Raw genomic sequence first — 17,834 nt, forward strand, 5'->3', positions numbered from 1 at the left:
TCCCTGGTAAAGGGATTTATTTCAATCTTGTCAAAAACAATTTTATTTTTGTCTGTTTTTCTCCTCCTCATTTTTTATTATCAGAACAATCACATTGCAAGCTATAATAGCATTTATGTACTCGATAAATGTCGGGTATTGGAAAACATTGGATATTGGAAAAAGCGCTCTATAAAATCACAATCCGCCAGACCACAAGCTTTCAACTAAATATTCACAAGAATATAGACACATTTAATTCAACAGCTAAAGGCCCTTCATAAATGATCAACACCTACAGATTGACTGATAATACACATTGAATAAACAGTAATAATTTTGTCCTCAGTTCTGCGCAAAGCAAATTGCCTTTTAAAAAATTAGTTTTTATTTAAAATTAAACACCACTCTATACAATTGCAAAACACACACAACTCCATTTGCAACATTAAAGGGACACTGAAACCAAATTTGTTCATTTGTAATTCAGAAAGAGCATGCAATTTTAAGCAACTTTCTTATTTACTCCTATTATCAATTTTTCTTCGTTCTCTTGCTATCATTTTTTTGAAACAGAAGGCATCTAAGCTTTTTTTTTGGTTTTAGTACTCTGGACAGCACTTTTTTATTGATGGATGAATTTATCCACCAATCAGCAAGGACAACCCAGGTTGTTCACCAAAAATGGGCCGGCATCTAAACTTACATTCTTGCATTTCGAATAAAGATACCAAGAGAATGAAGAAAATTTGATAATAGGAGTAAATTCGAAATTTGCATAAAATGTCATGCTCAATCTGTATCACAAAATTAAATTTTTGGGTACAGTGTCCCTTTAACCCACAATAAAAGAAAGCACTCACTGATAGGGGTCATGTAGTCAAAATAAATATACATTAATTATTTATCTTGCCTGTTATTCCTATAATTTATGTTTGAAAATTGTGGTTTTTCCCCTCTCCTCCCCTGAGGCTGGAGACTGGGTGCATTATGCATAGTAAAGTATGCTACAGTTCCCCTAACTCAGTTACATTCTATGCAGAGTTTACTTTGTGCAATGCACAAGTTCAGTTGCTCCCCTAATGGTAAACCACAAAGGAAAGTAACCATAGTATGGAGGAGTTTAAAGAGGGCATCTGTGGGCTGCTCTGGATTTGCAAAACTCTTCAAACTTTGCAATAAAAAATATATTTTGCATATGTTTTGCAATTCAGTACTTAAAGTTAAACTCATAGCATTTTTCATCAGTTAAGCAGTGCACTGCAAAAGAAACAACATTGCCATTTTGTTGGCACAGTTTAGAAGGTTTTGTAAATTAAAAGCAGTTTACTGTTACATGTTCCTGGGTTTTTGCTGTGGCAAGTTAGGTACTGATGCAACCAATCACTGTGAAAAATGTTGCAGGCTCAGGTAAATTTCATCATACTTAAAGGGAAATGGTATTGTAAAAATGAAGCGATTTCATTCATAAGAGCATGCAATTTTTGCACTAGTTGCTTTGGAACTCTATGAGTTTAACCCCCCAAAGAGGTTAGGCACATATGCCCCACTGAAGAGCTGCAAGCACTACAGCTCCCTAGACAATTCCAGCCTGTAATTAGTGTGGTCATATGCCTGCCACAATCAATTGGCATACTGGATGCTTTCTGCTTTGGATCCGCAGTTCTCTCCCTTTGATGGGGTTAAATAAATAGCATATTATATATATATATATATATGCGGTATATATATACACAGTTTTTGACATTTTATGGATTGCAGCGGACAACTTAGTAAACCATAGTGATACATACACACACACACATATAGGTTTTACTAATCCACTAGTCCCAGAGAAGTGAGAAACTGGCTGAGTAAGAAAATTTAGCTTTTTCCCTGTCTTTATATTGAGGGGTCATGAAAAAGTTATAGAACTATAGTTCCACTTTAGATTGTTATGAAAGTGCAGCTGTAGTTAAAGATTACAGAGTTACATATCTGCCCACTCACTAGGGAGGTATGGTGGGAAGTACTTCTTGATGAGGCAGCTCTCTTATGGAGGTATACACCCTTGTGGGATTGCACTGACTTTCGATACAGTAATCATTGCTATATATGGTGCATTCATGCAAGAAAATTATAGCAAATGCAAAAGTTGCCAATGTAATTATTGCCATATACTTTGAAACCTTTAGCAGTTATCAGTGTATGTAAATATAGTGAATCTGCTCCCAAATCCGATGTATATTCATCTCCCTCCTCAATGTTACATGGGTACATAAGTAGTCACCAGTTTTTTAGAGAAAGGGTTGAGGCTGATTGTTATATTTTTATACTTATATATAGTTATAATATATATATATATATATATATATATATATTATATGTCAGCCGCTCTGGAATCAATCCGGGATGTAACCCAACTGCTAGCATGAATTGAAAGCACACGCTAGCACACTGAGAAATATCCAGGACGTGACCCACTCAGGAAGCAGATTAGAAGATAACTAAAATGAATATTGTTCCAGAATGCAGGAAAGCCACAAAGGATAAAACGTCCCTTTAAGTAGTACAAAGAACAAAAAGGAAATGCTCTTACTTGAAGCTTCTGAAAAAAGGTCCTCTTTAGCAGGCTTGTAAAACAAAGGAAAAGTTCTCTTTTGCAGCTTGTAAAAGTAAAAGACCCTTTTAAGCAGGTGTATAACAAACAGAAAGGCAAAGTTCTCTTTTGCAGCTTGTAAAAGTAAATGTCCCCTTTTTAGCAGGTTTAGAACAAACAGAATGGCACAGTTTCTTGTACAGCTTGTAAAAGTAAAATGTCCCTTTAAGCAGGTTTATAACAAACAGAAAGGCAAAGTTCTCTTTTGCAGCTTGTAAAAGTAAAATGTCCCTTTAAGCAGGTTTATAACAAACAGAAAGGCAAAGTTCTCTTTTGCAGCTTGTAAAAGTAAAATGTCCCTTTAAGCAGGTTTTGTTTATCAAAGAAAAGGTTTAAAGGTAAAGGCAAAAGCAAGGTCAGGCAGGCAGAAGTCGGCATCCAAATATCAGCAAAAGGTATAGGCAAAAGACAAGGTCAGGCAAGCAGAAGTCGGCATCCAAGTATCAGCAAAAGGGTAAAAGCTACAGGCAAGGTCAGGCAGGCAGAAGTCAACATCCAAATATCAGCAAGTAGGGTTTAGGCATGAGGCTTGGTCAGGCAGGCAGAAGTCGGTACACAAAAGAACAGAATTGATACGGTACTCACACTCCAAAGGGAAACAAACAAACGGGCCCAGATTCAGATCTCCCGCCGTGGTTTAAAGGCAGGAGCGTAACCGTCATCAGAGGGGTGTGTCGAGAAAGCGTCATGTTGCTAAGCAACATGACGTCAGACACACAGAGAAGTTCCGGGAGCCGCTGCGACACGGCGATGAACGGAGGCAATCATGACAGCACCCCCCTCCTCAAGGACCCCTCCGGGGGACAGGACCAGGTCTATCAGGATGAGTCTTGTGGAAGGTCTTGACCAAAATAGGGGCATTTACTTGATGAGCAGGTTCCCAAGAACGTTCCGTGACTGGATAACCCTTCCAATGAATGAGATAATACAATTTCTTGCCCCGCAACTTGGAATCTAGAATATGGCTGATCTCAAACTCAGGATGTCCATGCACCAATAACGGTGGAGGTTTAGAAAAAGGCTTAGAATACCTGTTAATCATCACAGGTTTTAAAAGAGAAACATGGAATACCGGATGGACTTTGAGAGACTTGGGTAAAGCCACCCGATAAGCAGTGGAACACACCTGACCCAGTATTCGGAAAGGACCCACATATCGTGGTCCCAATTTGTTAGAAGGTTGTTTCAGGCGAAGAAATCGAGAGGAAATCCAAACTTTATCACCAGGGCGATATTTGGGAGCCTTCTTCCGTCGAAGATCTGAAAAGAACTTGTAACGTCTAGAAGTTACAGAAAGAATACGATGTATCTTCTGCCAATGTCGAGTTAATCTTCGGGCTGTAAGATCAGAAGCAGGATTCACTGTGGAGGAAGTATGCAAAGGGAATGTTCTAGGCTGATATCCGTAAGCTGCATGAAAAGGAGAAGTCTGAAGGGAGGAATTGTACCGGGCATTATGAGCCAATTCAGCCAAAGGAAGGTAAGAAGTCCAGTTAGAGTGATAATGATCCACATAATGTCTAAGATATGTTTCAAGACACTGGTTTACTCTTTCAGTCTGACCATTCGATTGTGGGTGGTGAGAAGTAGAGAGAGATATAGTAGTTCCAAAATGTTTACAAAGTGACCTCCAAAATCGAGAAACAAATTGTACCCCTCTATCTGAAACAATATCTAGAGGAAATCCATGGATTCTTACAATATGTAGAATAAAAAGTTCAGAGAGTCTTTTGGCAGATGGTAATCCTGGCAAGGGTACAAAATGAGCAGTCTTAGTGAACCTGTCGACCACCACCCAGATAGTATTGTTCCCAGTGGACAAGGGAAGATCGGTAATAAAGTCCATGGATACATGAGTCCAAGGCTGGTGAGGTATAGGCAATGGTTGGAGTAATCCTGAAGGAAGTTGGCGTGGAGTTTTGTTCATGGCACATTGTGTGCATACTGAGACGTAATCCTTCACATCTTGAGAGAGTGTAGGCCACCAGACATGTTGTTTGAGGTTTCGAGTGGTAATACTGATGCCAGGATGTCCAGAAAGGGGACTATCATGAGCCCAAAATAAAATCTTGGAACGAAGGCGTTCAGGAACAAAGAGTAAACCATCGGGAGGTTTACAGGACAAAGGAAGATGCTCTTGAGCGGACTGTAATTCTTGTAACCAAGAAGTTGTTAACTGGGCAATGACTTCATGAGGTTGGAGAATGGTACCAGACTCAGGAACTGGGGTATCTTGAAATTGTCTGGAAAGTGCGTCTGCTTTAATATTTTTTGAACCAGGTATGTAAGACAAATTATAGTGAAACCGAGAGAAGAATAATGACCAGCGTGCTTGCCTGGAATTTAATCGTTTGGCTGTTTGGAGATACAGAAGGTTCTTATGATCAGTAAGTATAGTAAATGGCAAAGAAGTACCTTCCAGCCAATGTCTCCATTCATCCAATGCCATTTTGATGGCAAGCAACTCTTTATTCCCTACGTCATAGTTAAATTCGGAAGGAGTGAATTTTTTAGAGAAAAAAGCAACAGGATGAATCCTTCCAGTCTCTGGTATTCGTTGAGACAGAACAGCTCCAGCAGCAACAGAGGAAGCATCCACCTCCAGAATAAATTGAAACTCAGGATTTGGATGACGAAGGATAGGAGCTGAGGAAAAAGCTTCTTTGAGAGATTCAAAAGCTTCTATAGCCTCAGACGGCCATACTTTACAGTTTTGTCCTTTTCTAGTGAGAGAAGTAAGAGGAGAAGTAATAGTAGCAAAATTCTTGATGAACTTTCTGTAATAATTGGCGAAGCCTAGGAAACGTTGTAAAGCCTTCAAAGAATCAGGTCTAGGCCAATCCAAAATGGCAGAAAGTTTAGTAGGGTCCATTTCGAATCCAGATGCCGATATTACATAACCCAGAAAGGGTATGGATTTTTGATGGAAAGAACATTTCTCCAGTTTAGCAAACAGATGGAATTCTCTTAGACGTTGAAGTACTTTCTTGACGTGGTGCACATGATCCTGGTGGTTCTGAGAAAAAATTAAGATGTCGTCCAGGTATATGATAACAAAAATATTCAAAAAATCACGAAAGATCTCGTTTACAAAATGCTGGAAAACCGCCGGAGCATTGCATAGCCCGAAGGGCATGACCAAATATTCATAATGCCCAAATCGAGTGTTAAAGGCAGTCTTCCACTCATCTCCTTTGCGTATACGGATCAAGTTGTATGCACCACGTAGGTCGAGTTTGGTGAAAATGGTGGCTCCCTGAAGATAAGTAAAAAGTTCAGGAATAAGGGGCAGGGGATAACTGTTCTTGATGGTAATCTGATTCAATCCACGATAATCAATACAGGGTCTTAATCCGCCATCCTTTTTTCCCACAAAAAAGAAACCAGCCCCTACAGGGGAAGAGGAGGGCCGAATAAATCCTCTAGCCAGATTGTCTTTTATATATTCTTCCAGAGCCATGTTTTCTGGTTTAGAAAGTGGATATGTCTTGCCTCGAGGATAGGCAGCCCCAGGAAGGAGATCAATGGGACAATCAAAAGGGCGATGAGGAGGAAGACGTTCAGCTTCTTTTTTGGAGAAAACATCCACAAAGTCATGATAATGCATAGGTAAGGATTCCGGAGTTTCAACTGTGAGAGCAATAGTGAGTGGTAACTTAGTAATCTTTTGAAGACATTTAGTCTGGCATGTAGATCCCCAGGAAGTGAGTTCACCGAAAGTCCAAGAAAAAATGGGATTGTGAATCTGGAGCCAGGGTAATCCCAAGATAATGGGAAATTGCGGAGTGGGAATGACATCGAAACAAATTGTCTCGGAATGAAGTATTCCTACGGTGAGGAGTAAGGGTTGAGTAGAAAACTGAATGTATCCAGAACCCAAAGGATCTCCACTGACCGTAGAGACTGAAATGGAATACTCCTTCTTTAGTAAGGGTATAGAATGAGTAGAAACAAATGTAGAGTCAATGAACACACCTCCAGCACCAGAATCAATTAGAGCTTGGGTATAGATCTTCTTATGTCCAATTAGAAGAGTTACTGGAACAAAGAGTTTCTTGTATAGGGAATGACCACTATTTTGGCTTAACTCAGTTCCCTGGACTAGAGTTAAGCCCTGGCTTTTACTGGCCTAGTAGGACAATCCCTTAATAAATGCCCTTTAAGGCCACAGTACAGACATAAGCCAAGAGTCCGTCTTCTCAAGCGTTCAGTCTCAGTTAATTTTATACTTCCTACTTCCATGGGTTCAGCCTGATCAGTAGTAGGAGAGACTGGAGTGACTGGATTAGAAAAACGAGGAGCCAAACGAAAAGGAGTTCGAGTTGAAGTCCTCTGTGTTCTATCCTTTTCTTGTTGGCGTTCACGAAACCTGGCGTCGAGACTGATACAGAGATTTATTAAGGCTTCTAAGGACTCTGGAAGTTCACGATACACCAATTCATCCTTGAGACGCTCAGAAAGTCCTTTACGGAAAGCGGCTCTGAGTGCTCCCTGATTCCAAGTGGTTTCAGAGGCAAGGGTGCGGAACTCAATAGCATATTGAGAGACTGGTTGATTTCCTTGACGTAAATCCAGGAGAGTAGCTTCAGCAGCGGATGACCTTCCAGGTTTATCGAATACGTTTGAGAATGTAGATAGAAATGTATCAACATCCAACAGTATAGGATCATTCTTTTCTAGCAAAGGTGATACCCAAGCCAAGGCTTTTCCTTTCATTAAGGAAATAAGAAATGTGATTCTAGAAGAGGCAGTAGCAAAGAGAGTAGGGCTATTTCGGAAATGAAGACGGCATTGATTCAGAAAGCCTCTACATTCTTCAGGATTCCCATCATATTTATCCGGAAGAGGTATCCTGGGACTTAGTTGTACCTGAGACTGATTGTTAGGAATCGGAGGAGGTAATGCCTCAATCGGATTTGGATTGGGATTAGGATTGGGAGGTGCGGTAGCAACCAGATTTTGTAATAGAGCAGTAATTTGATCAAGTTTAGTGTCCAGAGACTGCAAGTGAGTGGCATGAGAACCCAAGAGCTGTCCCTGGTGAGCCACGGCCATAGATAATTCAGTGGGGTCCATTTTTGTGGCCCGTTTGTAATGTCAGCCGCTCTGGAATCAATCCGGGATGTAACCCAACTGCTAGCGTGAATTGAAAGCACACGCTAGCACACTGAGAAATATCCAGGACGTGACCCACTCAGGAAGCAGATTAGAAGATAACTAAAATGAATATTGTTCCAGAATGCAGGAAAGCCACAAAGGATAAAACGTCCCTTTAAGTAGTACAAAGAACAAAAAGGAAATGCTCTTACTTGAAGCTTCTGAAAAAAGGTCCTCTTTAGCAGGCTTGTAAAACAAAGGAAAAGTTCTCTTTTGCAGCTTGTAAAAGTAAAAGACCCTTTTAAGCAGGTGTATAACAAACAGAAAGGCAAAGTTCTCTTTTGCAGCTTGTAAAAGTAAATGTCCCCTTTTTAGCAGGTTTAGAACAAACAGAATGGCACAGTTTCTTGTACAGCTTGTAAAAGTAAAATGTCCCTTTAAGCAGGTTTATAACAAACAGAAAGGCAAAGTTCTCTTTTGCAGCTTGTAAAAGTAAAATGTCCCTTTAAGCAGGTTTATAACAAACAGAAAGGCAAAGTTCTCTTTTGCAGCTTGTAAAAGTAAAATGTCCCTTTAAGCAGGTTTTGTTTATCAAAGAAAAGGTTTAAAGGTAAAGGCAAAAGCAAGGTCAGGCAGGCAGAAGTCGGCATCCAAATATCAGCAAAAGGTATAGGCAAAAGACAAGGTCAGGCAAGCAGAAGTCGGCATCCAAGTATCAGCAAAAGGGTAAAAGCTACAGGCAAGGTCAGGCAGGCAGAAGTCAACATCCAAATATCAGCAAGTAGGGTTTAGGCATGAGGCTTGGTCAGGCAGGCAGAAGTCGGTACACAAAAGAACAGAATTGATACGGTACTCACACTCCAAAGGGAAACAAACAAACGGGCCCAGATTCAGATCTCCCGCCGTGGTTTAAAGGCAGGAGCGTAACCGTCATCAGAGGGGTGTGTCGAGAAAGCGTCATGTTGCTAAGCAACATGACGTCAGACACACAGAGAAGTTCCGGGAGCCGCTGCGACACGGCGATGAACGGAGGCAATCATGACATTATACCTCTGTTTATGATCTTGCCAACACTGTAGTTTGATGATTTTACTCTAATAAAACATCTCACCTATGATCAAGTTCTTATTTCAAATTCACTGTAAATTACACCCAGACACCACAGATTACAGGCAATTTGCAGATTCTCTGTAATAACAAGAGTTTACAAAAACTTTAACATCTTGGTTCATAGTCTAGTATTTAAAATGCAAAAAAAAAAAGACTCATAACAATGATAAACTACTTTAATTATCTTGCTTTCTCCTTGTTCCAATAATTTATAGAATTTAATAAAAAGAATATCAATGATGAAGAAAAGGTTGTATTTCATTAATGTTATACTAATCATGCTTTGATGTGTTATGCATTAGTGTAGCAAATATCATTTTCCAGGCTCTTTAATAAACTTGTTACTAAAATAAATTCAATTGGTCTTAATGGGATAACATGCAAAATTAATATTATGATTTGTTGTAGGAAATAACCAAGTAAATGACATCAGACACTGGAAGGTTCAGCAATTTCAAATGACAGATCAGCACTGTTAGAACATTAATAAATAAAACATAATTTTCTCACCTTTTGGAGTCTTGTCTTTGAAGAACATTGAGATTAGTTCATATCAGATTTGCAAATCCATCTCTTCTCTCCGTGTCGTTAGTCTCGTCTTCTTAAAATGTAGTTGTTACCCATAAAAAGCACTGTATTGTATAGTACTTTATGCCTTTTCTCCACCAGAAAATTAAAAGAGCTCTTGAAATATTTTACTGCATTTCCCCTTATGTTAAAAAAACTATTGCGCAATGCTTATAACAAGTTGTTCACATAGCAGACATGCCCTTTTTACATAGAGCCACATGCCCTTACCTGTCTATGGGTAGACTGATGCTGAAGACGATGGATTGGATTGTAGTATTTCCAGGTACAGAGAAAATGCCGGCTTAATTCTTCAAATCAGAAGAACTCACACCTGCTGTTTACCAATTGTACACACGAGATAACTTTGTAAAACCCACGTCGCACAATCATTTTTTCTTTTTTTTCTTTTTGTTTTAAAGTATAGATGAATAGATTGAGAAAATCATGCTTTGACTTGCTTCTTAAGGAAGGAGAGACTTGGGTTAGTTGCAGAGCAAGAATGCAGCTTTCCTAATATGGGCACAGGCCCTCTGCATTACACAAGCTGAGTGACACATGTGTACGCACCTGTCTCTTAAGCCTAATACTAGAAAATATTGCATGAGAGATTTCAACTTTAAAGTACAGCACAACACAGAGGAATACTTAGCTTACACAGTGTTCTAGTACAGACAATATATGTATATACTGTATATATATATATATATATATACACAGTATATACATATATATATTATATATATATATATATATATATATATATGATTTTTAGCAGGTAGATATGCTTTTATGCTATGCTCCTTGATATTCACAATGCTTAAAAAAAATATATATATATATATACCTGTATAAATTTGTATGTAATATATATGTATGTCTATATACAGACATACCTCATTTTAATGCACTTCGCAGATATTGGTCTTTTTACAAATTGAAGGTTTGTGGCAACCCCGTATCGAGCAAGTCTATCTGCACCATTTTTTCCAACATATAAACATATAAATACACATGAATACACATATATACACATACCTATCGATGTATACAACACCAGCAAAAAGATTATGACTTACTGAAGGCTCAGGTGATGGTTAGTATTTTTGAATTAAGGTATGTAAATTGTTTTTTGAGGCATAATGCTATTGCACACTTAAAAGACCACAGTATAGTGTAAATATATTTTTATATGCACTGGGAAACAAAAAAATTGTGTGACGTTATTGCTATATTCGCTTTATTGTGGTGGTCTGGAACTAAATCCTCAATATCTCCAGGTGGAAAAGAATGAGTGCACACCTTACACATCTTGCCAGGAAGTGGCTGCAACCAGAGGTTAATTCGGCTACCAAAATAATGGAACTACTGAAGATGGACTGGTTTCAGCGTGGATTAATCAAGGTGATCCTCAAACAGCGGACCAGTTGATTGTGTTGGTCGAAAGATTTATAGCTTCAGGAGAAGCTTTGCAACAGTCTTCAGTGGATCAGCCCTGCAATCCCAAGTCCCAGAACTCTAGAAGAACTGGTAAGACTGTTCAGGGGATAAAGGGGATAGGAGAGCAGCAGGTGTAAATGCAAAACACAGACATTTGCCCAGGAATTAAGGGAACATTTAAATATAACCAACCTGTAAGATGTTTTAAATGTAATGAGGTTGGTCATATTGCTAGATACTGTGATAAAGATGAATTTATGGACTGTAATGTTGCACATTCACTATTGTCTAATAGCAACAGCTCTGTTAATAATGATTCCCATTAGTGTACTGTGAAGGTTAATGGTAAAGTGTTTAGGGCTTTGCTTGATTCAGGAAGTATGGTCACACTAGTGGCTAAATCTATAAAACCTGATGCAATATTAGATTATGGGGAAAAAATGGGAATTATCTGTGTTCATGGAGATAAACGTGAATATCCTACAGCTGAGGTGGAGATTGAGACTCAGTAAAATATTGTGTGGGTGTAGTACCAAATTTACTCCATGAGGTGGTGATAGGGAGAGATTTTACATAATTTTTGGAGTTATGGGAATCTCCAGAAATATGTAAACTACTGATATTTATGTATTTCCTTTTTCTGAAATTGATTTGGAAGGGGTTTCCGTTGAAAAGGAGAAAAATAAGATTTATTGCCCTATACCTGTATTAGTAAGTGATCAACCTTTTCAGAGTAATGAAATACCGAGTACTAGCTCAGAAAATATTGATGATTTGATAGATCTGGTTGGTGGTCCTGGTAATTTTAAAAAAGCCCAATGTGAGGATCCAACATTGGTAGAGGCAAGAAATAATATCAGGGTTATGAATGATGTTGTGACACAGCCAGGAAATGTATTACCCTATCCTTATTTCGAAGCAGATAATGATTTGGTATAGCATGTAGGAAAAAAAGGAACAGACCTTGTTAAACAACATTTGGTGCCCCCGACTTTTAAAAACACTGTATTAAATCTTGCAAATAACCACATTCTAAGGGGGGCATTTGGGAGTTTAGAAAACCAAAGAGAGAGTTCTTAAAAGGTTTTATTGGCCAAAGATATTTGTAGCCATCAAAGATTATTGTGCTTCATTCCCTAAGTGTCAACTTACAGCTCCTGCTAAAGATTTTCGTAACCCTTTAGTGCCTTTTGAAAGTATTGCTATGGACTTGGTGGGTCTGCTGGTTAAATCTGCTAGAGGACATCAGTATATATTGGTAATCCTTGATTATGTTACACACTATCCTGAGGCAGTTCCCCTTTGTAACAGCTCTGCAAAATCCATAGCAAGAGAACTCATGCTAATGTTTAGCAGGGTCGGGATACCTAAGGATATTTTGACAGACCAAGGAACTCCATTTATGTCCAGGGTTACAAAAGAAATGTGTAAGTTGTTTGGCATAAAACAACTAAGGACTAAAATAGGCAAGGCGGCGGGTCCTGACGGGTTCTCAGGTGAATATTATAAAGTATTTAAAAAATGTCTGGTCCCCCACTTGCACAAATTCTGCAATGACATCATGCAGGGTACCCGTATCCCACAGGACATATTGCAGGCCAAAATAGTGGTTATACCCAAACCAGGAAGGAATCCCAAAAAATACCAAAACTATAGGCCGATCTCATTGATTAACCAAGATTTAAAAATTTTTACAAAAATTTTAGCAAATAGACTCAAATTATATCTACCCTCATTGATACATCCCGACCAGGTAGGATTCATAAAAGAAAGGGAAGCCCCAGATAATGTGAGACGAACGGTGTCTCTGGTGGAATACTTGGTGGGGACAAAAACGCCTTCTCTGCTCCTATCTCTGGATGCAGAGAAGGCGTTTGATAGGGTCGACTGGGAATATATGTTTGAGACACTAACATTCATGGGTTTCAAAGGACAATTCATGGCGGCTATTAAAAACCTGTATTCAGACCCAACAGCAACTATCAGAGCAACGGGCCATCAGTCTAGGCCAACTAAAATATTAAATGGGACACGTCAGGGCTGCCCGCTATCTCCTCTATTATTTGCACTAAGCATAGAACCTTTAGCGGCCTATATCAGGGGAGCAAAAGACATTACCGGAGTAAAAATTAACAAAGAAGAATATAAACTCACCTTATTTGCGGATGACATTTTGCTTACATTGACGAAACCTTTAAGATCACTCCCTCATCTATATCAAGTCATTGATGAATTTTCAAAAATCTCAGGCTTCAAAATAAATTCAGATAAGTGTGAGGCTATACCACTGACACTACCACTACATTCTTGTAAGTTGATAGAAGCGAATTTTGACTTTAAGTGGGCTAAAAAATATATCAAATACTTGGGAGTTAACATCATAACAAACACACTAGAGGGACTCTATAAGGCAAACTATACTGAGATCTTTATGACCGTAAGAAGGGATTTGGGTAGATGGAGGAGGGGGTGTTTCTCCTGTTATGGCAGATTATCGATTATAAAGATGAATATTCTACCGAGAATATTATATCTCTTCAGAGCATTACCAATCAAAGTACCGCAAAGAGAGCTAGCAGATCTCCAGATGGACCTAATTAGGTTCCTACGAGGACCCAAAACAGCTAGAATAGCCTCCCAACTATTAAAACAACACAAACAGCTGGGGGGAGTGGGGGTGCCCAATTTGTTAGACTACTATCAGGCAGCTAGGTTGTCACAAATTACGCTGATAAGCAAAAACTGTTGAGAAATAACTTGGACTAGACTAGAGGCAGACTTAGCTGGGGTGAATGATCCAGCCACGATTGTTTGGAACACCTCAAACACTACAAACAAAACACTATACAAACTCAAGGTGACAGAGGAGTCCAAACATATGTGGAAATACCTCACATCTTCTCTAGGCCTCATACCCAAGGGTACTAAGATAATACCACTGGGTGCTATACTTCCTGCAGAATTTCAAACACTAATATGTAAGTGGGAAAATAAGGGCCTCTACAGAGTTGCAGACTTTTTAGATAAAGGTAAAATGCTTACATACACCCAACTGAAAGATAAACTTCAGCCGGACACCTTACATTGGTTCCTATATCTTCAGATATCCACCACAATATACAAATACAGACACAACAAACCATTAAACCCATACACTACAACAGAACGCATTATTGCAACCCCAGGTAGCAATAAAAAACTAATATCACAACTGTACTTGGCAATACAAGATGCAAAAAAAGGCTCCAAATTGCCGCTTCATGAGAATTGGGAAAGAGACTTAGGTGAAACATATGATGATGACAGATGGACACAAATACTTTCTAGGATTAGCAAGGGGCTGATATGCGCAGACCTTATCGAAAATTCTATTAAAACATCTTACAGGTGGTATCTTACACCCATAAGAACTGCACATTATACATTGCAGAAAAGTAGACTCTGTTACAGAGGTTGTGCAGAAATTGGAAATGATATGCATATGTGGTGGGAATGTGGGGAGATTAAACAAATTTGGAACAAACTTTCTAAATTGATAAGTATCCTATTAGATAAAACTATGACGCTAACGGCGGTGCAGGCCCTCTTGCATGTTGCAGATGAATCCTTAAACTTAGCTACCAATATATTCATAAATATACTTTGTACAACCACGAGGATATGTATAGCCAAACACTGGAGAACAGGTTCACCAACGTGGTCAGAAGTGATTAACAGGTTAGATAATATATATGCTATGTCAGAATCTGCCTCTTGGTTGCAGGATACAACAACACATTTCCAAAAGATTTGGGTCCACTGGATCATGAACAGAGATAGAAGTGAGATAAGGGAAATTTAAGTCTTTCAAGAGTTATAACACGATAGGGGATCTCTCCTAAACTTATTGCCACTAAGTCTTTTATGGGGAACTTATATACATCTTAGATACAATTTGATGGTTCTCTCTCTGCTCAATGGGAAAGGTTATACAGTTATGAGTTTATTGCTTTACAGTTTCAAAAGTTTATGTTTAATGTTTATAATTATTAAAATAAAAGGAAAACACATTAGAAAAGGGAGGGGAAGGAAGACTATAGATAATTTCGTTCCTACTTCAGGAAAATAAACAGGACCTCATATATTTCCTATGCCTGAAGGCAACTTCAGTAGGTGGGAGCTTTTCCTAGGACTCTATGGACTTTCAGAGATTTCAGTAATGATGGAGATACATTGGGAAAGCCGGATGGATATACTAATTGCTGAGAGAAGTTGTTTCATCCTCCAACTCTTTTTCATGTTGTTTGAGACAGATATATGGAATTATAAAACTTTATCGAACATGATAAGAGGTCCTGAGACTGTAACAATGAATATAAATATGTTTATCTGAACTAAGGGCATGATGTATTAGATATGTCTCTTGTCTTCCTTTTTGACAATAAAGATTATTTCAACAAAAACAACTAAGGACCTCAGTATATCACCCTCAGACTGATGGTTTAGTGGAAAGGTTTAACAAAACTCTCAAAATAATGCTAAGAAAGGTAGGTAATTGACACAGATGGGAGAAATTGGGACCTTTTGTTACCCTATTTAATGTTCTCTATCAGGGAGGTTCCCCAGGCTTCTACAGGTTTTTCCCCATTTGAACTGTTATATGGGCGGCATCCCAGAGGACTACTAGATATAGTTAAAGAGACATTGGAGCAAGAGACAACACCTTATCGAAGTGTTATTGAACATGTTTCCCAAATGCAGGACCGTATGAAAGCTGTCATGCCCATTGTAAGGGAACATATGGGAAATAATGCTAAGAAAGGTAGGTAATTGACACAGATGGGAGAAATTGGGACCTTTTGTTACCCTATTTAATGTTCTCTATCAGGGAGGTTCCCCAGGCTTCTACAGGTTTTTCCCCATTTGAACTGTTATATGGGTGGCATCCCAGAGGACTACTAGATATAGTTAAAGAGACATTGGAGCAAGAGACAACACCTTATCGAAGTGTTATTGAACATGTTTCCCAAATGCAGGACCGTATGAAAGCTGTCATGCCCATTGTAAGGGAACATATGGGAAAAGCACAGGAAGCACAAAAGTACAGCTATAACCGTAATGCTAGAGCCAGGGTGTTTCAACCTAGGTATAGGGTGTTAGTTCTGGTCCCTACAGTTGAAAATAAATTCTTGGCTACTTGGCAGGGCCCATATGAGATAATTGAGAAAATGGGTGATGTAAATTACAAAGTAAGTCAGCCAGGGAGAAACCTGAGCAAATACATCATATAAATCTGTTAAAACCTTGGCAAGTTTTAGTTGCCTTAAAACCTACAGAACTCCCTGTCACTGAACCAGAGGTAAATATATCTGAAACACTATCTGTACACATCAGAAGCAAGAGGTCAAGGAGAAAAAAAAGAGGTATTTTCTGTGGTATCGGGAAAAACTAATGTTATTAAGCATGACATAATAACAGAACCAGGGAAGAAATTCTGCCTTAAAATAGATTCCCTGAGGCTCATAGAAAGGCCATTAAACTGGAGGTAGAAAAAATGTTAAAGCCTGGGGTAATTGAGGAATCACAAAGTAAGTGGAACAGTCCAATCGTGCTTGTTCCAAAGCCGGATGGTTCATTAAGGTTCTGTAATGACTATCGTAAGCTTAATTGGGTTTCCAAATTTGACACCTATCTAATGCCTAGAGTAGATGAGTTGATAGAAAGGCTAGGAAAAGCACGTTATCTTACTACAATTGATTTAACGAAAGGGTATTGGCAGGTGGCTCTCACTAATCAAGCAAAGAAAAAGACAGCTTTTTCAACCCCAGAGGGCTTATTTCAGTATACGGTGTTGCCATTTGGTTTACATGGGGCCCCGGCAACATTCCAGAGGATGATGGATAGAATTCTGAAACCCCATGTTCATTATGCGGCAGCATATTTGGATGATGTTATAATTTATAGTACAGATTGGGAATCCCATCTTCCAAAAGTTCAAGCAGTACGTGATGCAATACGGTCCTCTGGGTTAACTGCCAATTCTGCAAAATGTACTGTTGGTTTACAGGAATCTAAGTACTTGGGTTATACTATTGGTAGAGGATTAGTTAAACCTCAGACAACAATAGTAGAGGCCATACAGAACTGTCCGCAGCCTCTAACTAAAAAAGAAGGGAGAGCTTTTATTGGGATAACTAGTTATTATAGAAGGTTCATCCCGAATTTCGCTACAATTGCGGCACCCTTGACAGATCTCACAAAAGCAAGGGCCCCAATTATGATAAAATGGTCTCCAGAAGCAGAACAAGCTTTTAAGCATTTGAAAGATGCCCTTTGTGCCCATCCAGTTTTGGTAACCCCCAATTTCTCTAAAGATTTTATTGTACAAACAGATGCCTCTGATGTTGGTTTAGGAGCAGTTCTCTCGCAGGAGTGTCAGGGAGAAGAGCATCCTGTCCTTTTCCTAAGCAGAAAACTTATCCCACAGGAAAATAACTATTCTATAGATGAAAAAGAATGCCTTGCCATTTAGTGGGCTTTAGAGACCCTTAGGTACTATTTGTTGGGAAGAAAATTTAAATTAATAACAGATCATGCTCCTCTCACATGGATGAGCCAGAATAAGGAAACAAATACAAGGGTTACTAGGTGGTTTCTTAGCTTGCAACCCTTTAATTTTACTGTTAAGCACAGGGTTGGTCTTTTGCAGGGCAATGCTGATAGTTTGTCTCGGATACATTTGTTAATGTCCATGGTCGCTCAACCCACTGGGTATGAGCTGGGGGGAGGATATGTGACAGAAAGCAAGGCCTGGTTACAAATGGAAGATATGTAATACCAAGCATTGTACATGGTATTTCTCCTTTCAGTTAAAACCCCAGGGAGAGAGAGCGTGTATTTGATTACGCAGTTGGTAAATAGTTTTCTGGGTCCCTAGGGTTTGGGATAATTGGAGAGAGTGTGGGCCATTATCCCAGACAGCTGTGAAGCTGTCCAGTTCAGGTTGTTTTGATTAAGCAGCTAA

At 39.0% G+C, this 17,834-nt stretch overlaps 1 protein-coding gene across 1 annotated transcript in view; it reads right to left on the bottom strand.

Annotated features, from left to right (window-relative positions):
* FRMD6 (FERM domain containing 6) overlaps positions 1-9,515 on the bottom strand; it is a 456,357-nt gene extending 446,842 nt beyond the window's left edge. The window contains exon 1 of the mRNA XM_053697622.1: positions 9,335-9,515. The gene's annotated coding sequence lies outside the window, so the exon portion shown is untranslated. The remainder of the gene's footprint in view (positions 1-9,334) is intronic.
* Between the last annotated feature and the right edge of the window lie 8,319 nt (positions 9,516-17,834).

This window comes from Bombina bombina, chromosome 1, assembly GCF_027579735.1.
Source record: "Bombina bombina isolate aBomBom1 chromosome 1, aBomBom1.pri, whole genome shotgun sequence".
NCBI lineage: Eukaryota > Metazoa > Chordata > Amphibia > Anura > Bombinatoridae > Bombina > Bombina bombina.